The 23,928-nt window shown below is 41.2% G+C and overlaps 1 protein-coding gene across 1 annotated transcript in view; it reads left to right on the top strand.

Annotated features, from left to right (window-relative positions):
• Nucleotides 1-1,283: 1,283 nt before the first annotated feature.
• Nucleotides 1,284-23,928, top strand: part of YES1 (YES proto-oncogene 1, Src family tyrosine kinase) — a 55,827-nt gene continuing 33,182 nt past the window's right edge. The window contains exon 1 of the mRNA XM_049828961.1: nt 1,284-1,477. The gene's annotated coding sequence lies outside the window, so the exon portion shown is untranslated. The remainder of the gene's footprint in view (nt 1,478-23,928) is intronic.

The following is a 23,928-nucleotide window of genomic DNA, read 5'->3' on the forward strand; positions in this document are numbered from 1 at the left end:
TTCAATTTTTTTTTTTTGTTTCTTTAGATTAAAAATATATTATATTAAATTATTATTAGTGATCAATACCATTACTGTTTTATATTCAGCCTTTGAACCAAATAAAGAGGCAAGAGACGTAAATGCTACACCAGTGCCAAACTTGACTATTAGAGAGCCGAAAGCAATAAAAGATAATGCTGAATGAGGACTGCTGATATCCCCACGTAAACGTCAATAACTTTGGTTCTTTGGGGTTATTTTTTCTTCTTCTTTTCTTTTGCTTCTTCCTGCAGTCTGGAATTCGGAAGGCTAGATGCACTTGAACGACCTTTCCCCGTGAAGCCCACCTTGACACAAATCCGATATTTTATTTCTCAACAGGCGAAACGCTGACTTCTGGAACTGCGACGAGTGGGAAACTCCGAACATAAAATGCCACAGAGTTACTGGTGCGTTATTTACAGGCTGGTTCTTTGTTCGCTCAGTGTCTGGGCGGCAGGTTTACTCTCCGGTGCAGCGCTGGGCTTTTCCGAGCCGCCGGCGCTGCTTTGCGCCCGCCGCCGCAGCGCCTCAGCCCGCTGCAGCGCCCGCACTCCAGAAGGATCGTTTTGCAGCTGTTTGACCCAAAGAAACTAAATTTACCGAGCCTAAGCCGTGGCCCACCTGGAGATGCCTGGTCGAGGAGCTTTAAAGTTATTTTTGCTCGCCTTTCCCACGCCGCGACGAAGGGCTCCGCGGCCGAAATCGTTCAGGTTCAGCTTCTCCGTCGAGAGAGGCTTGGCGAGCTCACCCGTCCGACACGTCGGGACGCGGTGGAAGCAGCTCAGCGGCTCAGCCGCCCCCCGCTCCCCCTCCCCGCGTTTACCCCGACAAGGGTCCCGCGACCCAACCCCGTGCCCCGTCCGAGCAGCTAAGGGCAGGGGGAGGCGGCTGTCTTCGGCCGAGCCGCGGGGCAGCGCAGCGCAGCGCAGCGCAGGGCAAGCCGAGCCCCGGCTCCCTCCCCGCCGCCTCCGCCCCGCGGCCCCGCAGGGGGGGCGGCCGCTCCGCGCACAGCGGCGCGGTGGAGGGGGCCGAGGCCGCCGCCGCCGCCAGCCCGGCTCCGCGGGGGCCGCCCGGCTCCTCCCCGCGGCCTCCGACTCGGGCGTGGAGACGATGCCCCGGCCGCGAGGCGCGGCGAGCCTGGCCCCGCGCGCATGGGGCGGCCGCGGGGGCGGGGGGAAGCGCGCCGCGGAGGAGGGGCCGCGGTGCCCGCCGGAGAGCCCGGCCGGAGGGGCGGGGAGTCTCCTCCTCCTCCCGCAGCGAGGCTCCGGCTCCCCGCACGCACCGGAGCGCCCGGCTCCCTCCTCCTGCTCCTCGTCCCGCCTACCCTTCCCCTCCTCCCCCCCTTCCCTCCCCGGGTCGCCGTGGCTCCGGGAGGAGCGGGGGGGGCCCCGCTTCCTTCCCTCCCCCCCCCCCTCCTCCTCCTTCTCCCACCCGCCACGCCGAGGAGAGGCAGGTGAGGACCCGGCCGCGTCCCCGCTCCCCCGCCCCGCGGGAGTAGGCGGCCGCGATGGCGGCGGCGGCGGCGCCCGCCGAGGCGCTAGGCCCCGGCCGCCCGCCCGCTCGCCCGCCCCCGGCCTCTTCCCGCCGGGCGGCCCCGGCGCCGCGCCCCGGGGCGGGGGCGTCCCTCACCCCCGGCCCCTTCCTCTAGAAAAAGTTCCTCAGCAACTTTCTTCCGGGCCCCAGCCCCCGCCCGCGGGGCCGAGGGGTCGGGCGGCGGCGGGCGGGCGGGCGGGTGAGAGCGAGCCGCGGGGTTCCACGCCGCCCGGGGCTGGGCCGGCTGCGGGGGGCGGGCGGAGGGGAAGTAAGTTGGCGAGGGGAGGCCTCCGTCTGCGCCCCTCCCGCCGCTCTCCGCTGGGCTCCCCTCCGCCGCTCCCTCCCGCCGGGCTGCCGCGATCGCGGGGCGGCTGCTCGTTGCCCGGTGGTGGCGTCCACCGCCCGCGTTGGTGCTCGGCGTGAGCTGGTCCCCGCTCGGCTCCCGGGCGCGGGCAGCCGAGCGCCGGCACCGCTTGGAACAGCCGGCCGGGGCCGGAGGGTGTAAAAAGGCGAAATTCAGGAAACCGAGTTGCGAGTCGCCTGTAGCTTGGCCTGCGTGGAATTACCGTCTTTTTAAATTTTTTTTTATTTTTTATTCTTTATTCTGACTGTTCTGGTTCGTATCCCTGCATTGAACAGGAACACAAATGCTTTAAATTTCCGAGTCTTTAATTTAAATGTTCAATCATAACACTTTATCAAGGCTCCTCACCTTCCTTACAAGTTAAAGCAACCGTATTGGGCACACACAGGCCCCCGTGCCTGCGGAGGCTGCACGTAACTTTCTGCACCGTGTGGACCCGCAGCCTTGCTGTGCGGAAAGTTGTGCACACGCGTCCCTCAGGCCAAGGGCTAGCACATCGTCTTCTCCATGATACAGCACTACAAATACACGGGTTTATTGCGTTCGTTTCGGAATGGTCCGTTCCAGATGTCTGGCGTGCGTGTGGGTACAGGCCGCTTTGCATTGGGAAAACCAGGTTATAAATATTTCCGAACCTCATGATTGTTAAGAAGGTGTATTCAGGTGTACCTGCTGGATTTGACCCTAAGCGGAGGCTGGTCACTAATTGAAAAAAAACAGAGGCTTGGATTTACTTAAACTGGCAGAGTGAACCAAAACCGGTTTAAAACTTGGAGCATGTTGCCCAGGAAGGTGTATAGTCTTTCTCTTCGTAATTAATAGACAGCTGAAGGAAATTTCGGGCAAATTTTGCAAGCAAAATTGACCTTTAGTCAGGGAAGCAAGATACGAAAGCTTACCTCAGAGTCTTTTTCTTTCATTTTTGGAAAGTAAGCCCTTAGAGAGGGATTTCTAATAAAATTGCCTTGTCAGTTACACTTGCAGTATCTCTGTCAGTAGTAGGTAGTACAGTTTTGCCATAACTGTATGTTCCTGCAGGCTTCGTAGATGCAAGAACTGTTCCTTTCCAAACAACGAAACCTTGCACTTCTGCTCGTGTTTCTGGTGCGTGTCTGTAAATTTAGCTATAGGAGCTAAACTAAATTCCTGCTGAACATGAGAATAGAGCAGATGCTATGGGTGTGTTTTGCACAGCCAGGGTGTCGCAGTTAATTTCGGGACAAGATAGCATCTGTGATGGAAACAGAAGGAGATTGAAGCACTGGCACTGGGCTGAATATTGAAGAAAAAGATCCAGTGATACACCAGGTATGTGAAAGGGTGACAGTAGTTAGTAGCAGCAATTGCCAGTAATTATTCCATGGGTTTCGTTAGCTTTATTTCCTCAGGAGGGGCAGCCCAAATGCAACTGCAGTATCTGTGTGCCATCAGTCCCTCTAATAACTCTTCTGGCTCTTAGCCGATATCAAACAGATTTGGCAGCAGGGGTCTCCCAGGTGAGCAATTTCTACAAAATTTGTGAAAGTAGGGAAGCCAGGTAGAAGAGACCTCTTAATCTGCACACCAGAGAATTCACATCAACACTTATCTCAAGCTGGAAATCGAGGCAGGAAATGGGCCCCCACTGGTTTTGCTGCTTGCAGAGCTACTCATCCAGTTTTCAGTAATTTTTTAATATCTGGACCCCAGTACCGCTCTTTGAAATCTGAAGAACTTAGTTTGGAATGAGAGTAGTGAGACCAAGGTAGCTTTAATCTGTATTTCATATTATAAAGGAGATTTCCAGGGGAATATTTATTGCCTAACAACAGTTCTTTGGCTATGAAACAAATGAACGGAATTGAAAGTATGTTTAAATTGCTACGTTACTTGAAATCGCTGGAAAAATACTTAATAAATCCTTGGTGTGCTGCATACTGTGTAACAATTACTGAAAAACTGCAGTTCACAATTTAGGTTTTTTTATCAGCATTCATGGAGCAGAGCAGAGAACTACACTTCTGCAGAGGTGTAGAGGAATAGTCTTATTTTGAGCTTTGCATTCTTTCTGCAGCTCCCAAAGAATGAAATTGGCACTCTGTTCACTCCGATAAATGATGGCTGTCATGTGACAGTGATGTGAAAGTCTGCGGTGTGGCACATGTCAGTTTATGTGGTCAAAGTTTACTTTATGAACAAAGTTGCCGCATGGTTTTACTTTTCAATATGTGCTGTCTGTGGACAAAAGCTCTATATTTTCAATAGATAAGTCCTTGTGTTGAAACTGTTAGTTAAAAGAAATATGTTCTTTCATCTGTATTCCCTACTTGGATCCAACGGTTTTGCCTCATACTTTGATCACAGTTTGAGTAAGCTACCTTGATGTTAATTTAAAAATTGGTGTCAGCATTAACACGAAGACTACTTTAGGAACGCGTCCTTATTCTGCTGCATCACATCAAGCAGGCTTTTTCAGATAGGACAGCTTCCGTGCATACATACACAGTCTGTGGTTTCTGTGAAGCCCTCATGAAAGGTTTCAGGCTTCTAGTGCTGGAAGTTCTCTGCTAGTTGATGGATAAGATTGATTAGTGAGGGAGAAATGTAGTTTCTCAAACTACTGTAACAGAATGGTTTAGGTTTTGTCCTGGAGGAACCACCTTCAAATAAAAGTAAATAGCTCATTCTTGGTATTTATTTCCTTTTTGTTCTCCTTGAGAATGCCAATAGGATGCTGTTTTGTAGTGATGGATTTTATGATATGGCAGCCGCTACTTTTTTTTTTTAGTACAGACTGCTTTACGGTTGCCATATGGTAACTTCTTTCAATCACTACAGTCCCTGGCTGCATTCAAACCAATGACTTGGAGTTGTAGGGTTCCAGATTGTATTATCAATTGCCAGGTTTTGAAGGCAAACCTGGACAAATTCCCATGTGTGTGCTGAATTTAGTAGGGAAAAAGTCATATTGAAAAGATGCTGTCAACTAACTGTAGGACAAAGTTTAATTTTAGGTTTTAAGAGGTCATTCTTACTGCCATTTCCACCTATGGGGGTTTGTCCTTAATAGTGCCAGTGCATCAAAGCAGAAGCTGGCACTGAAGCAAGTTATTGAAATGAGGGGGACTGCACCCTTAGGTGAAGTTAACGTGCATGGCTGATTGCAGGATCAGAGATCCAGATGATAGTAACGTTAATGCTAGAAATGAAGTAAGTAAACATTATTACTTATGCATGAGTTTTGTTCCCTTTAAACACGTATTCTTTAAAAATGTAAAGGATAACTGGAAATAGGATGGGAAATACTCTTTCTATTGTCGCTTTGGGTGGACACCTGCACAAAGCACCAGATTTCACGCCATGTCCCAAAAGTCAGTGGATCAAAGTCATGCTCAGCTGAAATGAGCCCTTGAGCTGAGGGTCTCCTGCAAGGACTGCTAGCCCTGGCTTGTATCCGAGCCCCACAGCCCAGCAGGATACTGCCATAGGGATCATCAGTAAGCAGATCCAAGGCTGCATTGACTGTTGTGGCCGAGGCTGGGGTTTTGTTTCAATTTTTCTTGACTGTAGTGTTAGGTAATGTTACAGGGTATGGTCAGAGAGTGCCAAGGAAGTAATGACCACTAAAACCTCAGACTGGTATCATCTGTATTTCAGCTTCTTGAGTACTCTAAGATGTTGCATAGGAAATTGGATAACTTTTTTTGCTAACCTAGCTGTATTTTATCTTTGTATTTTTGGAAGGCAAATACTATTATCATAGTGTCATATGAGACTCTAATAAGTGTCTATATTGACTACATCTACATCTTAAATGTTTACGTAATTTTTAAATTCTGATAGTGCTGCTGAACTTCAAATAATTTGTCTTTCAAATTGGTACTTCAGGGGGATGAAAAAATTCTAGGGTTAGATACTTGTTTCTATGGCTGTCTTCAGACCAAAAGTCTAGAGAAGTCTGGGAGAAATAAATGATTCTTCAGAAGTGTTGAGCCACCCCTTCAGTTCAGATTTTAGGATCAGCTAGACCAGGCTTACAAAAGTGAATAACTTCATTTACTTCCATCGACAGCAAAGTTGAGTAAACACACCCACATAAGTAAATCTTTGTAGATCAGGGCCTTTAACTTTGTTTTGGGGAAACTTTCAGGAGCATTTTGTGGCATTAATCAGACATTAAAGTCAGTATTCGTATTGGAAGACTTTGGTTCAATGGGGTTAATTTCCTTTGTTTGCACATGCCCAAAGCGCCTTCTAATCTTGCAAAACTGAGACAGTAATAGTGTTTTATTAATGGTGTGAATGACGGAGCATAAATGCAGTCAGGTCTCAGGTACGCTTACCAGGACTGATGGCCCCGTGGCAAAAGAAGGGTCGGAGTGGAGGACGGTGTTCATGTTCAGTCCTGTTCCAAATGTTTGCCCATAGTTCAGGCAAGCTTTTTGATGGTGCATGTAAAGTTCAGCTTCAGAAAGAAAAATACAGTATCTGGGCTAAAGGTTTTGAAATTTTCAACTGTAGTTAATGCCCTCATGATTGTAAGAAAGGGCAGTGCTTGTGTGAGGTATTTAAAGAGTAATTAGAGGGTACTATGAATCTCTTGTGTATTGCAATTGTATAGCATTATAACTGTTTTGGCAGTCAGCCAGGAAAAGTAGACTTAAAACAAATTAATAGCGAACAATCTAGTTTTAATAAGTTACTTTAACTATGGTTAGATAACAAAATTAATATTTATGCTTAAAATGTGACAAAAGACAAACAGGTCTGAGTTGTTATGTGTATCTTTTTGCTTTTCAAGAACGTTTTATTGGAACCTAAAATTGTGACCAACACTTGTAACCACAGAAGAATCAAAAAAACCCCTCCGAAGTCCTTCTGTATATCTTGCTCTTCCTTTCTATACTCTTCCTGTTTCTGGTTGGTTTTTACCAGCTTAGCTTATTCAACATAAATACTCTATTTTGCCAGCAACAGTACCCCAAAGTCCAGAAGCTAAAAGACTGTGCCAAGGATAGCACAGCCACAGGCTTTCCTGGTTCTTAGGCTTCCTTCCTGAGCATCCAGTATTGCCCAGTATCTCAGACGGTGAGGACCAGTGGTGACCCTCTGGTCTGACTCAAAGGTATTTGGACTAGATGGACTATATTGCTCTGATTCATAACAGCTGGTCTTTCAGTAGGCTTAGTTTAATGAACACGTGCCTCAAAGATGAGCAACACTGTTAAGGTTTTGGTCAAAGCATGCTCCACTGAAAAATGAAGATAGAATTGATGTCTAGAAAATATTCTTGTTTTCAAACTATACATTTATCCCACGTTCGCCAAACTGTGGGAAAGAAAACATTAATGAAGAGCTGTGGTTGAGGAAAGAAATCTGAACATAAATACGAAAGTTCTGTATTTCATTGTAAAGTGTTTAAAACAAATCAGTAAGTTTAGCAGGACATCTTCCAAGTTATTTTTTCAGTTCTCTTATATCTCCTTTCTTTGTCTTGATCCTGATACTGTTTTTCTCAATGTCTGCAGTTTGAGATTAAAACCTGATTTCCAAACAGAGGTCTTCAGAAGTATATTAACAGGCAAAATTTGTAGTCTCTCAGTTACAAGTTTAACCAGGTTAGTCTGTGAGTAAGAGAGAATTAAGTGTGACATGTAGGTCTGAAATTTGTATAAAACAGTGGTCTCCAAACATCTTAAAAATTAAAAAGTCTGCACCAAACCTAATAGCAAACTTCACATTTTAAAAAATCAGTTGAGACGTGGCATTTATATTCATGTGAGGACTAGGTGAGAGTGAGATGAAATGGGAGGAAAGCTTATGGTGATAAGTAAGTGTTTTGTATCCCCTTTCCCATAACTTCTTGTGCTGAAAACAGAATGTACCAGCAGAATATTTTGCTACTTCTGGTGGTTTTGTTGATAGATAGTATTTAGTATTTGTGACTAGCTCTGATTCCAGTCGTTTAGTTGAAGTGCTCCACATTTCCTTAGAGATGTGAACTTATTTTGGTGCTGTTGTGAAGCTGCATACATATGTAATAGTGCATCTTATGCACTTGTGGGTAATTTCTCTTAATAGGAAATCTTGCAATACTTTAGTGACAAGTGAACCTGAAAATATGGATTATTATTTTTTTCTTCTTCCTAATGCAAATTCATGCAAGGCTTAGATAAGATCCATAGGGCAAAGACCGTTCTCTACTTTGCATGATGACTAACCCAGGTGAAGTTGTGTATCATTCTTGTGAGAAGGCTGTCCTGTACTGCATGGAGATAGAAGACTTGTGGTTTTCTTGTTTGTTTTTGTTTTTTTTTTTTATTCTAAATCTTAACAGTGCTTCTCCTCTTTGATGCACATGTTTATTAAGTAAAGCCTACTGAAAGAACAGCTGTCATGGATCGGACCAGAAGTCCATCTAGGCAAATCTCTCTCTCTTTTTTTAATTCTTTTTCCCCTCAATTCAGGAGAAATTCTTAATGTCTCAAACAAAAGGTTTTGGAAGTTTAGTTAAAGGGAAAATTTCAGAATAGGTTCTTTCAGCAACAGATGGTAGTTCTGATTCTGCCTGTTTTAAATAAAAAGTATTCAGGTTTTCTTTCCAGCAGTAATATCTTAAAATATAAGTGTGCACTCTGGTTTCTGAGGCATGTGATATTTGCGATTTTTGCCGAAGTATGTTCTTTGGTTTTGTTTTTTGGGTTCCCCTCTGCCATAAGTTCTAGGTAGAAGATGCATTAATAGAATGACAAAGTCGTGAAAGCAAAGAGAGGGAGGAGTTTGTTTAACTGATACTGATGTTAAATATTTGTTTGAAGGACTATTAAAGGTTGTAATAGTATTGGCCAGATCACCTCATCCATACCTGACTGAAAAACATGCATTGGAGAGAGAAAAAGAGTATACTAGTCTCATTGTGGACACCCATGTTTAATTCTGTTTTCATAGTAAAGTTAAATACTCTATTCAGGAACACCTGAAGCATAAAGCATACTATTTCTTTTGAAAACAATTACCCATGAAGGAAAGAGAAGAGAAAACCAGGATAATTCTTGAGCTGTTACCAGTAGTCAGTTGGGGAAATTTTCCTGAGTAAAATTCCTTTTCTCAGCAGCCACACTTTTTCCAAGCCTGAAAAGTAAGTATTGTATTAATATTCTGTAGGGGGTGGAAAAAAAGGGTTATGGGGGGTGGTGGTGTTGGTTTGGGGTTTTGGGGGTTTGGGGTTTGTTTGTATTGTTTGGGGTTTTTTAGTTCTGTGGTTTTCAAATGAGTGAGCAAAATGCAAGTACAAAATTCTCAACTTCTGAAGACACAAAAATTAAATGCTGACTTGTATATGGCTTTAGAAGCTAACATGCAATAGTAATATGGATACTTTTTTTTACTTTCAAGTACAGTTCTGTACTGTATTTTAAGTGTAGCTATACAGTTAAACATAATTCATAAATCATAGTGGTTGAGGTTATTTAAAGTGATAAGCTTTCAAAATAGCTTGCTGAATAATTACATACATTATGTAATTTGTTAAAGATATCAATCTTTTTCATTTTAGGAAATAATTCTTAACTTGTATGCTGTAGAAACCTGTAGAACTGATTGATTCAGTCTATCACGATGTATGTAAAATGAGACAAGTGAGAGTTTATAGATGAAAAATTATTTCCCTGGAAACGTTTGACTTATTCATACAAAGTAGGTGTATTTAAATATTCTGGCGTTAATTTGCATAGGTTATTAAATCTAGGGCTCTTTGATTACCTCCCCCCCGTAGCTTAGGTCTGATTTAGTTTCAGAATACTATTTAAATTTTGTGTATACATGGTGAAACCATAGCCAAGTTAATACAAAGTGACTTACATTAACAAGCACAACACCTTGATTTTATATGGTTATTTTAAATTATTATTTTAACTTAGTTTTACACTTGTGCTGCTTTGTTCTTTTCCCAAAGAAAGAGGTTGAGTCTTATTGGTCAGTAAAAAACACTGACTCTTAACTATATGTTAGGTTTACACTAATCTTGTTAGCTTTTTGCCAGGGGCTTGGATTTTCTGCATGTATATTTAATGTAATAATAAGGTATCATAATAATTCTTTTAAGTTATATATATAATTGTTTAAGCAATGAAAGCCTAATTTATATGCAGGACATTTTTTTTTTTCTTCCTAACTTGTGTTCAGTAGCATTTGAATGGAAATTCTGATTGAAATTTGTATAAATAACCAGCATTGCATTTTAAGATACAAGTTAATATGTTGCCTTTTAGATAAGGATATAGAAGGCAATAATTCTAAATGCAAAACACATTTTGTTTTAAATCTGATGGATTTATTTACAAAAGGGAACATTAGCTTTGATTGTTAATTAATTTTCGTCACGAAAATCTCTAAGGTGTTAGAATGAATAGGTCTCATACTTCCAAGTTTTTTTTTTTCTTTGAAAACACGAACAAAAATCACTCCTGTCTTTTAACCTTATCTTCCCTAAATGTTTCTCAGATTCTAGTGAATCAATATCTAAGTAATAATTGGGGGGTGGGGGGTGGGATCCTCTACACTTGTAACAGCTTATGTTACTTTAGGTATTTAGGTGTTCAAATTCTGATTCCAGGTGGTTATGAATGAGCTCTGCCAGTTTGGTGATTTGAATTTGTCTAAAATTTTGGTGGCTAACAACATTGTTTGAATAATTTTTTAATTTAATATACATTATCCTAACACTAAGTTTGGGTCTTAATATAAATTGATAATATAAAGTGATGTTACAATTTTAAAGAAGATTTCTTTCTCCACTTTAAATATTTAAAAACTGCCATCAGAAGGATAACTTTCCATTATAACATGGCATGTGGTCCATCAGCCTAAGACTTAATTGGGCTGTGAGGGTCTGTTCTATTTTATTTTTGCTGTTATACACATACTTAGAAGTAAACATTGTTTACTGCATTATATGTAGTATAGTATAGCTAGGTAAGCAGGTAATTTGGGTGACAGAATCAAATTATATTCAGGCTGACAGAGCAATCTGCCAAAACTTTCGAGCTGGGGGACTGATCACAGTGTAAGATGTTCTTGAAACCCTAACAGCACTGATAGAGAATTTAAAAGTTTGTAAGTGTTATTGCTACATGATTTCTACAGTTTGGAAACCATGCCATTAAGCTGTTTCTTCTCTTAAAGTATTTCCTAGACTTGAGGGATTGTTACTCCCCCCCCGCCCCAGTTCCTTTGAAACTGAAAAGATGAGGCAGATGCATTAGATAATACAGTTTTACAGTCAGAATATTTGAAAGGGTTTTTATTCTCTTTTTGAAAACATTGCCATGTAAGGCAACTTTTCACTTGCTTTATACTGAAATGGAAATGAGACTCCCCCCCCCCACCACCACTCCCCCTTATTTTTTATTTGTTTGTTTCATCGAATCAGTTTTTTGTGTGTGTATATATATATTTTTTAATTATATTTTTTTAGCTAATTAGGAAGTGGAAAATCTGAACCTGTTTTTATCACAGATATTTTAGCATTGCTATTCTAGGACTTGATCCTTTTTCACACTGAAGTCAAGTGCAAAATTCCCCTTGGCTTCAGGGAGAGCTGTATTAGCTTCACACAAAGGGACCAAATTGTACTCTGGGATAAGTGGAGGGCAAATCTATTGAAGTAGACTTCATTAAAGTATAAAACGAAGACAAAGAAGTGTTGCCTGCCTTTACAGGCAATGGAATTGGATCTGTTTGCTCAAACAGCTAGGTTAATTTAGCAGTTGAATCAAAGACTTTTTCCTTTTTCCAGTTAGATAGTATAGTTATACTAATTCACTTCATTGAGCAGTGAATAAAATGTCACTTATTTTTGACTACAGATATTTTACAGAATAGAATCTGTTTATGAACTCTTTTGTCTATGTGGCATAAGAATTATCACAAGAAAACTCAAACGCTTTCTAAACTGTTAGCAAATGTTCAAGCAGTTTATCCTTAAGTAGCTGAAAGGGATCCATGTACTGTTTAAATTTAATAGGCTTTATATGACAAGTTCTATGGGATTTGAGGGACTTAGTTTGTATTTTCAGTATCAGGCTGGTGTCCTGAGTGGCTTTCTGTAGTCTTGCTGAGGTGGGAAGATGGTAATTCATTTACACCAAAAGTTGGACGGCATGTTGTCCCGTGTGTTTGCTGGTGGTATCCGGAGTAATCCCACTGACTTCCACAGTAGGCAGTAGCGCCTTTGGTATCTTTTTCTTAGGCTTTACACAATGGTAACTGTATTGTGTACACAAACGATGGAGAAATAGTATTTGAAAAATGAACTCAGAGTGATTACTTATGTAACACTCTGCTACGCTTCTTGTAAAATGTATCGTTTGTCACTCTTGCATATCAAGTTTTTCTTTCAGTGCTTCTGGTATCTGTTGGGATCATGAATTAATTCAGCAGTCTGATGATTTTTGACCTAAGCACTGTATGGCTTGCTTGTATTTTCTCTTTTGAAGTTTCACAAAGGGAAGGGGGGCTGGAACATTGTAATCTCCTTAGAATACTTGAGCATGAGTCCTTAAATGCTGCTCTGTGTTTTTTTATTAACAATTCACATGTGAAATAAAATCCTCTCCCTGGGAAGAATGCAGATCCACAGAGCTCTTAGTCATTTAGCATACATAGTTCTGCATAAACCCCTCTGCAAATAACTGCTGCTGCAATATTTAGCTAGTGTTAAGGGGTTAAGTAGAAAACTGAAATTCTCTGAAACACTTGAGGTGCTAAATTTACAAAACAAGACACAAGAACTGTTTTAAGATTAGTCATAGTTCGGAAGCTTATTGAACTACCAGCATCTTCCTGGAAACATCCTGTACTTTTGTCGTCTTCAGCTAGCTTCATCTATTCATGGTTTTAACTGCTTTTTGGTTTTTAGAAACTCTTGCTGCAACTTCTTTGTGACTAAGGCATTGTCAATCAGTCCCGTCCTCCCCATGCCAGCCAACTGTCCCCTTAATGCAGCAATTCACTTGGATGAATAGTGCTCATACTTTAAGGAGACAATTGCCTACCAGAGAGAGTGCCAAGTTGATTTAACTTTGCACAAGTGTGAAAGAGTGTTTAAATGGATGCTGTCAACTAATGTTGGCCCAGGGCTTCAGCTGCCTGGAAATTGTTATAATCTGATTGGGAGTATGTCCAAATTTGTTTAAAATATTTTAGTCAACCACTTGGCTGCAGAGAGCATTAGTACCCCAGAAACTGTTGTCAGATGATCATGCTTGGTCTGTCGGAACAACAGCAGATGTGTTCTGGCCAAATGTACAACAAGGCTTTTAAAATGGACCCTTTTTTGGCAGTACGTCACTAAATTGGCAAAAGAATACAGATTCATGTTGTAATCTGCTCTTCCAGTTCGGTTTAATGCCACAGCATGTGTTTGAAACACTTAGTTGGATGTATAATACAGTGTAAAACCACAACTGTAGCCTGCCATTACTGTAAGACTTACAGAGCTGAGCTACCGTTTAGCCAAACCAGCTACTGGATTATCTACTACCTGGAAATGTTTAGAACTGCACAGAATTTAGGAAAACTGCATTGCTTCTTTACGAGCCAAAATTTTTTGATGCATTTTTAGTTTTAGTGGAGGTTGAAAGGATGCTTACCTTCTAGGTACACCATTGCTTGAATGCAAAGGGTTTGGTGCTGTGCATTCTTTCTTCCCCGAAAAGCATGGGCCTTTTCTTAGCATAGTTTGGGGTCTGATATGTTTTCACTGCACTTCTGAAAGGAAGAGAGAAGGTGAAAAAAGTTAAGGAAAAAACATGTGGAGATGCTCCCTGAAATTCCTGATGTCTGTTTCAGGGAGGCCAGGAAATCTGAGAAAAGGAGCTACTTCTGTCAAAAGCCTTACAAAATATGAGAATTATACTAGGTGTGTAGAAAGTATGCCATTAACAAAATGCTCAGTTTAAAGGAGAGAAAAATTCTTACAGGCATGAGGGTTGAATGGTATGTCTGGTAAACTTGTATTTTCCCAACAGTGAGTGTATTTGGGGGCAGGGAGGAGGGTGTTTTCCTTGCTGCTCTGAGATCATTAGGCTATTACAGCTGCAACAACATTGCTATTAGTTTAGATACATTTGTGGACAAAAAAGAAGCATTGTTATTTCAGTGCCTGGCTGGAATAAGTAGTTTGTTAAGCAGTGCCATGAGAGTGTTAGTTGTTTTGAGGACATCCCAATTAGTAGATGTGCAACTATTAATGTGTATTGTATACATCAGAAAAAAAAATGCTTAGACTGGAAAAGATGAAGAACAGCAGCTAGAATAATTTCCAAATATGAAAGACTAGAAGCTGATTGTGAGCTGTCAGTATAGTATGGATTTATGAAGGAGAAATCATGCTTAACCACCTTCTGTGATGACTGGCTCAGTGGATGAGAGCAGAGCAGTGGATGTTGTTTATCTTGACTTTAGTAAGGCTTTCAGCATGGTCTCCCAATATCATCCTCACAGACAAAGCGATAAAGTACACACCAGGTATGTGAATAGTGAGAGTGACTGGGAACTGGCTGAACTGCCAGGCTCAAAGGGTTGTCATCAGTGGCACAAAGTCCAGCTGAAGGCCAGTCTGTTGATGTACCGCAGGGCTCGATACCAGGGCCAGTCCTGTTTAACTCCTTCCTTATTGACCTAGGTGGTCACACGGAGGTGCACCCCCATTAGGTTTGCAGAGGATACAAAACTGTGAGGAGTGGTTGATAGACTGGAGTGTTGTGCTGCCATCCAGAGAAGCCTTGGCAGATCAGATGAATTGGCTGACAGGAGCCTCATGAAGTTCAGTAAGTGGAAATGCCAAGTCCTACCCCTGGGGAGAAACAACCCCAGGCACCAGTACACACTGAGGGCCACCTAGCCAGAAAGCATCTTGGCAGAAAAGGACCAGGGGGTCCTGGTAGAAAAGATTTACATGAGCCAGCTATGTGCCCTCACAGCAAAGAAGGCCGGTGGTGTCCTGGATGCATTAGGAAAAGAGTTACCAGCAGGTCAAGGAGGTGATCCTTCTGCTCTACTTAGCACTGGTGAGGCCACACCAGGAGTGCTGTGTCCGCTTCTGGGCTCCCCAGTATAAGTGAGTCATGGACATAGCGGAGACAGTCCAACAAAGGGCCACTAAGATGGCTAAGGGCCTGGAGCATCTCTCCTATGAGGAAAGCCTGAGAGAGCTGTGGCTGCTTAGCCTGGAGAAGAGAAGGAAGGTTCAGGGGGTTCTTACGTGTATAAATACATGATGATGTGGAATAAAGAGGACAGAGCCAGGCTCCTCTCGGTAGTATCCAGTGACAGGACAAGAGGCAATGGGCACAAATTGTGATACAGGAAATTCCATTTAAACATAAGAATAAAATGGGGGGTTTCTTATTGTAAGGGTGGTGGAACTCTGGAACAGGTGGTCCAGGAAAGTTGTGGAGTCTGCATCCTTGGCGATAACTCAGAACCCAGCTGGACACAGCCCTGTGCAACTTGCTGCTGTTGACATGGCTTTGAGCAGGGGGATTGGAGTAGATGACCTCCAGAAGTCCCTTCCAACTTCAGCTGTTCTGTGATTTTCATGAAAGGATTTAAGAGGGCCACAACAGTGTGGTAGTTGAAATGAAACAAAACACAGGTGTTGAAAGGCAGAATATTTCATTTTGTTTGTTTTGGCAGCCACGTTTTTGTTGTTGTTTCTACCAACTTGCTTATGACAAGTTGGGAAGAAGGGAGATAACTCTGCAACTGCATTGTTCTCTTGGGTTTCTTTGCTTTCTGCTATTAATATGAAGTGTGTGTATGGCTTTATTGTCCATTGTGTCCTCTAGCCACCCCCATGGCAGCAGTGGCAAGGAGTTGGGTACTGTTAACTTCTCTGCTGCCTGGAAGAATGAGCAGCACCAGAGTCAAAGAAATGTTTTAATCTTATATTTGGAAAGGTGTTTTTTCAACATCTGTGATAAACTTATAATGTGAATGCCACACTTGCTCCAATGGTCTCTTTACCAATGGTGATAAGGTATTGTTTTGTTTTTCTCCCTACATTTGACTAAACGTACTGAATTGATGAATCCATGCTGTTGTTCTGTTAGTGTTAGAACTACAAACTTCCATTAGACTAATACAAAATACAGAGGTGAAAAAGGAGCTGAAACAATTGCATATGGATTTAAACACACTCTTAGGTTTAAAAGATTACCAGTAGAAATATGGTCACAATGAAACCTAGCATTTGAGTTTGCATCACAGAAAGGCACCTGATCAGTTTAGTAAGATAGGACTCATTCATTTTCAACTCTTTGTCTTTGGACTTATAAATAGAAAATAAGATGAAAGTCAACACTATGCCAAAGAAAAAAATGGGTGAACTTGGTTTAGTCCTTCTCTCAAGTTGCCTGGTTGGTGTTTGTAATTTCTGTAGAAGTTCTCAATTCCAGTCTTCTAGCAAGACATTAAAAGTTATACTTCCCTTTGAACAGTATCTCATTTGCAAATGAATAACTGTGTTTTTGCAAGCTCATTTGTGTTTTCTGGTAATTAGGACAGCTATTAAATGGTTGTGGCTACTGCTGCACAGGAACACATATTTATGGAACTATCATTTACAGACTGAAGGCTAAGAGAGTTCTTTTGATATAACTAAATGTTTGTATTATTACTGTTACAGTAAATCTTTATCATGTACTGATCTTCCCAAAGATACTGCTTAAACCTTCTAAGGAAAAAAAAGCCAATGCTCACATCTCTTTAGAGAGGCTTGCATGTGCACTTGGAAAACAGCAAGCAAGCAAGGATCATTGCACTGTAGACAGTAAGCAACAAGTACAACATCTAGTTAAGATATAAATTTACTTATGTATGATCTGTAATGTCTTAAACTGCATGTGACACTGATTTTATTTTTAAAAAAAAAGTCTTCAGGAGAGATCTGGGGAACTACAGACAACTGTACTAAGTAAATCAGTCAAAATAATAAGGACAACAACATGGATAAACATGATATATTGAAGAATAGTTAAGAGCCTGCTATGAAGAGATGTCATGGTTTGCAAACTCACTGGAGGTTTTTTGAAGGCAAGCATGTGAATAAGTAATATCTGACAGAAATAGTTTACTTGGATTTCCAAAGGGCATTTGACAAGGGCCCCCACCAAAGCATTTTGAAGAAACTAAGCAGCAATAGGGTAGGGGAAAAGGACTTTATGTGGTGAAATTAATGACTAAAATATAAGAAATGGAAAATTGGAGTAAATGGGGTAGAGAGGGGTCCTGGGTAATAATTCTCTACGGTTATGTTAATGGAGAATGTTCAAGTTCATAAAGGATATAGAAGAAAAGTGAGCTCACAGACTTTACGGATGGGTGGTAGATGCAAAGGCAGACCCCAGCATTGCACAAGGGTTTGACAGTGCTCAGCAACTGGACGTTTAAATGGCAGATGAAATTTCCCTTAAATAGCTTCAAGTGGTGTATTTGAAGGTGGGGAGGAGCAAGCTTACCTTTGCATCTCAAAAGATGAGCTCAAAGCTGACTATTGCCACTGGAAATAGTTAGGAAAGAAAGGGAGAATAATGATTACACTATTAAAAAAAATAATTTGATTATTTGATATAGTTCTGCCCCACTCACCCCTAACCCTGTCATTTTCTCAAAAACCGTAGTTTTAAGGAAGAGCAAATATGAAACAGTTGCTGTAAGACGAGCAGCATGAATTCATTAGGGTAGAAATGGTGGCCAGAAAGCACCATGACAGAATCCTGTAAAGTGTTCAGCAGCCAACAGGACATAAATAGGGAGTGTTTATTCACTGTCTTTTTTTAGTGCACACACGCTAAGAGGTATCTAATGAAACTAGCAGCTGATGAATTGAAAACAGACAAAAGGAGGTGGTTCTCCACAGAACACGTAATTAAGCTATAGAATTTCTTGCCTCAGGAACTTAAGGAGGCTAAACATTACATCAGTGCAGAGGGAAACTGCTGTTTCATGGATGAAGAATCATCAAATGCAAATACCTATTCTACTTCAGGAAATCCTGCTTCTGCAAACTGTTGGGGGCTTAGGGAGTATTCTGGGGAGGTATTACTATATATTTATTGTGTTCTTACACGCTTTGGTCGGTATCTATTATTGGTTGCTGTTAGAGGGTATTTGAATGGGCATGGATCTTTAGGTCTTGCTCAGTACAGCTGTTCCTTTGTTGTAAAGCCTGCCCTCCTGCCCCCCGCCCCCCTTTTTTTTTTTTTTTTTTTTTAAATTTCTCTTTCTTGTTTTCCAGAATCCTTTCTACCAGTAGCATTCAAACTTTGGCCCCAAATGGGGCACTAACCTATTTAGGGAGGTGTTTTATTGCCACTAGCTACGTATTCTCCTCTTTGTGTGACCTTGTATGTGCCACCAAAATATAAAATCTCCAGGAAGCAAGGGTCACGTTTAGGGCAGGGTTAGTACTGCAGGTACATGTCAGTTGGTGGCTTAATTTCCTAGGATTTTGTCCTGTTACTGCTGAGTAGTACTTTTTTGGTCATGCAATGAATGCACTTCCAATCACATTTCTTTCATGCACTCCTCACACAATAGAGGGCCTTTAGGGAAAGAGGTGTTTTAAGGAAGAGGCATTTTTGAGTGGGTATTGATCGAACAAGTGCATGGTCTGGGCTGTCTGCAGGCTGGTTATTTCTGCTCTCCCTTTAGACTCCTTTGTGGTGATTTTGTATTGCCCTTACCTCCCCCAGACATGCTAAGCCCCTGTATCTCTCAGTTGTATGTTACCAGTTTATTGATAAAAGTATACTTCTTTGTGTCTGTAGTGACTATTGAAATAATCAAGGGACCTCTCTACTTGTAAATGGAGAAGTAATATTAAGAGGACATTGTGCTAGACAGAAAAACTGCATTTGAGAAGATTCACAGTATTTGAAACAAGAGGCTGCTATTTAATAGAGCTGTCCTGTTCCTTTTGTTAAGGTGGCAGCTGTGCAAATCACAGAAGATTTTTACTGTTTGGTTCAGTCCAATAGGTTATTTTGATTTAGTAGTATACTGTGCCACTGATTTTTGAATCCTAAGTCCCTGCTTTCTGTAGAAACATTCTTAAAGTTTAGGCTGAGTTTAGGCAATTAGTAGAGTTAGTAATATATTTTCATCCAGTTACGTTATCATTTTATGAAGTTATGGGCTTCTGGATAGCTTTCTGTATGTGGTTGCATTATTTTAAAATAGTTCTTTCATAGTCAACAGGTGTTAAGGTTTGTACAGAAATGTCAGGTATGTGGGGGTTTTATTTGAAATGTGTACTTATTTTTCCATGAACAGACCTCTAACTGTTGTGCAAGGGGAAAATAGTGACTGCTGATGTTTACATACAACTGAAGCTAATTCCAGATGCTGATTTAGGGCAGTGCTGCTTCTCACCTTGTTGAAAGAAAACTTTTCTAGCCTAATCTTTTGATTCAGTGATAGCAGATGACCATTAGGCATGCTATGCAATGTGAACTTGAGGATTAGCTCAGGAGACAGGTTGGTGAATGCCAGCTTTGCCTGCCTATACGTGAGCTAGTTCTGTAGGCTCCCTTTATAGTCGGTGGAGAGAAACAAGCACTTTCATTGCATGATTCATCTCACCCCCAGATGGATGTCTAAATTTGGAAAATTGATTCCACCTTAAGTCCATTACTAAATATAAATGTCATTAGTTTAAAATACAGAATTATTTGAAAGGACACTAGCTTGACTGGCACAGCAATTGAGTAGAAGTCTTAGCTTTTGTTCCATGAATTAGGTTTCAGAGGTTTAAAATCAACACTCTGTAGCCTGTTTCGTATTTTGTGTTGTTTGAAGCTTCTCTGGTTTTATGGCAGATTTGAAACTTAACAAGCAGGGTATATTCACATTGCCTAATTTCTAAGCATCTAGCTGTGTGAGGCTATCTGACTAGTCTTGTTGCTAACTGGTTTGATTTTTGGGGTGGGGGGATGGTGACAGGGATTAGCATAATGAGAAAAGCAGAGCATATAGCACAATTTTCTTTCTGCTTTAAACTTTCTGTTAAATATTAGGGATGAAAAAAAAAATTTCAAAGTGTTTAGGTGTCCTTAAAATCACTGGTCCTCTAGAGGAGCCTCTGCCTCTCCACTGGTTGTACAGGAAGCCTGTGTAAGGTGATCCAGCCTTCAAATTCTCAGGACCAGAAGGTAGACAGTGCAGATACCTTCCTTAATTTTTGTTTCTGTTTGTCTGGAGCAGACACTTGGAATGGCTGGTATCCTTTTTAAGTACTTTTCATGCTGTGCCATGCTTGCTCACTCTGCCATGCTTGAAAACTCTTCATTCTCTCCCCCCCCCCCCCTTCTTTTTTTCCTGTTTATAGGTCTTGATTCCTGTCAGTGGCAATCTCCTGTTCTTTCCTCTTTCTTTCCTTTTGGGATCTCTGCTTTTTATGTCATAATTTGTGGCAACTTTATCCTCTTGATCACACTGATCAAGTCCTGCCGTCAGACTTCATCCTTATACCTGAATCAAAACCAAGAAGTTATTAACAATCCCAGTGCTATTGTACCACTTTTATTTTTCTATCCTATTAATTATACTTATGTTCAGTTATACAGCAAAGGCTGATGGAGCTCTGTCAAGTTTTTTGGGTTTGTGTTTATTTTACATTAAAGTGAGTATTTGTTTATTTCCTACATCAGCCTGAACATTTGGGATTAGAAAAACATTTCGGGTTATGTATATCATAGAAACCTGTATCCTTCGAACATTTTCTTCCACCAGATACAAACATGGTGTGAAGAGGAGCTCCTCAGTAGGAGCTTAGGGGAGATCACTGGTTGGAATCTTGGAACTGAAGGGTTATTTGGGTTCCTAACTGGGAGACGTGGATGCTGTACAGATACCAGGTGGACTCCTTACTTGTACCAACACGTATCTAAAACAGTTCTCAGCTCTCTAACAAAAATAGTAGAAGTCAGAAGTCACAGCTATGACATGCTACAGGAAGATATGAGACAGATGAAGCACATTGACAGCCCTTAACACTAGCAGAGCATTTGTCAAATAGAAATTGCCAGGCACTCCTAGAAAAAAATACCTTCCCTGCAAGAGGGGATATAAAAAAACCCAGTAGTCTCTTCCAGTTGGGAATGGCTGGATAATTCTCCCCATCCCTAGCCTGGCAGCTTAATGCTGGGTGTTGTATGAGCACAAAATGCAAACCTGTCAGTTTGTGTGATAAGGAGCAGTTGCTGACCTCTTCACTTGATACCGGGTAGGACTTGGCTTGAGGACAACATCCCTTCTTCATGTTGAGTTACAATCAGTATTTAGTAGGAATATGAAGTGCTGCCTATTCCTTCCCTATAGACTGTTCCAAGGAAGTTATTCCCTTCTGGTTTTTCCTTTCTTCTTACTGTATATTTGGGGTTACGTGCTGTATTGTGCACATCTTACCTGTCAGACCTGTCACCAGTGAACTATGCTGCTCCTCTAGTGGCTGAAGGTACGGGTGTTTACTTCTAATTCTGCTCAGCCTCAGGGTTATCAGTCTTAGTATTATTCTTTGTGAATAGCAGTGGATTCTGACAGCAAGCAGTCCACAAATTGCTCCAAACAGCAGAACCTGTTTTTCAACAGATTCATTTCATGTTTAGTCTAGAAGACTCTTTAAAAATATACAAAATTGATTCTTAAAGTTAACCTGGGATGGTTAGTGGGATGTGGGATGATAGTACTGCATTGCTTTCTGCTTGAAAGATGACATTTAGAAGCATTAAGTTTATAAAACCGGTGAGGACTTAAGGAATTTTCTAAGTTTAGACGATTTGAGGCTTAGCAAAGAAATCCCATTTCTGCTGAATAGGGAACACCCCTAGCTTTGTCTCAGATACAGCTTCCTATTTAAGCTTGTGACAAGTGACAAATATGAATTTTTACATATTTGTAAACCATTGGTTTAGATCAGTATGAGAAGAACCAAAACACTGAAATGAATAAGAAAACCACGTAAAAGGACTTAAAATACCTCTCCCCCACTCTCCAGGAGAGACATGGAACAAAGCTTTCTGCCCTTTCTTTTGTTTTATGGGAACATGATAAAATAGAATTAATTAAAATGTTTGTATCTTTTAAATTTGTTTTCAATAAATACTTGCTTTTATTGACATTTTCAGTTGGAGCTTGTCAAATCTGCAGCGAGGTACATATTTTAGGTCTTTTAAGCATGCTGCTAATTTTTAAAGATGAGAAGTTCTGTCATTGCAATGGTTTTATCAGGCAGCATTAATTCTTTTTAAATATTGTTAATTTGTTGTTTCCTTCATTATTACTCATAACTTAAATCCTTCTGACCTGTGACCAAAATTTGAATAACTCATGGAAGTTACTCAGGAATAAGTTGTTTGACATGCAGTCTTCTGCTGAATCCCTAATATCTTTCCCCCACCCTTCAATGTTTCTACCATTAACATTTAATTAAAATGAAAACTTTACTTCCGTCTGGCAATACTTTTGGAGTCAAAAGAGTATTGCTAAAAGTTCTGCTTACTGGTTAGGAACAAGAAAATTTGCTACTAAACAGTAGTGGTTTAGCCTGAAGAGAATCTTTGTGTACTCTTGAAAGCAAGGTGCTGGAGTGGTTGCGAACACAAAATGGCCAAGGCATTTTACTTACCTATTTAGAAGAGTGTTATCTGAACCTGTTGATAAAAACCAAAGGATGTTTATGTGCTGTGGTGTACCCTATTGTAGGTTAACAGTATTTACCTACACGAAATATGTCAAAACTACTTTCTATTGCTCTTTTCTTTGTTCTTTGATTACTAATATTGTCTGTTTTAAAGAGAACTGGTAGCACTCCAGTAGTTGCTATAGCATCTCTTCAGTCTCCTCTTCACACCGTTTTCTTGTCTATTCCTGTTTTATTTTTTATCCTGTACAGTGGCTAACTTATCAAAGTTATCAATTGTGTTCGCTTTGCACATCTTTGGAGAGTAGTGACTGATAACGTGTTATATGCTGCTGGCTAGTTCATGCTTGGATGGTATTGCCTGCATGGTAAGGAGTAACCTGAGCTGGAAAATGCTGAATTAGAGGGAGGGCCCATTGCCTAATATGGAAAACCTTTTAAAAAGATGAACAGAAGACTGATGTCATCTTTAACATATCCTTAGAAGATGTCTGAAGACTTGAACATTTTTTTGAGCTGTATTTTGATAAACCTCCCCATCACAGGAAATGCTGAGATGGTTCTCCTTTGTTTTGGTCCATCAAATAAGAACACCCTCAGGAAAAGTTTCTTTGACATCTTTTTCAGAAGGGCTTTTATGAACTGTGTTTAAAGCCCTTTCAACAGTTTTAAGCGGTAGAGGAAAAATCAGCAGAAGATGAGTTTAAAGGAAAATCAACAAGGAATAGTAAGTGAGCATTCTGTGGTTTTCCATTACATGCCATCATTGTGGGCTTGGTACACGCATACATGTCATCCTTAATTGCCTAGTCTGGAGCTGGAAAGAGTTGAATATTTTGATTCCTTAAGCAAATGGAACAACATGAACATGAAGGAAAGTAATACCTTGCTTTTGAAACCAAAGAATTAAAGTGGGTTTTGTTTTGTTTTGGGTTTTTTGGTAGCGGGATCACACAATCATTAGCAAAATGCCCACATTTGGAAAAAAACTTTTCTGTTGAAGACAGAGGATACACCTACTTTGCAGGAGCCAACCCTGACCTAGGACAAGTGACTGTAACCTACAAATAAGCCAGTTTTGCCTCCCAAGACCAGAAGAAGGTTGGTGCTTTCCTTCTGCAGTCTGCTTGCTGAGGTGCAGCAGAAATGTCTTTCTCCTGCAGAAGCAGATGAGCTTGGAAGGTAGAACTGCGTGGCTGAGCTCCATGCATGTTGCAAAACATATTGCCAGGTGCTCATGGGGTAGATGATGAACAGGGCAGTGGAGTATTGGAGATAACTGTAAGAATCCCTGGGCAGGGTAATGGTGAGATTCTTACTGTCT

This window comes from Accipiter gentilis, chromosome 2 (assembly GCF_929443795.1).
Source record: "Accipiter gentilis chromosome 2, bAccGen1.1, whole genome shotgun sequence".
In the NCBI taxonomy this organism is placed as follows: domain Eukaryota; kingdom Metazoa; phylum Chordata; class Aves; order Accipitriformes; family Accipitridae; genus Astur; species Astur gentilis.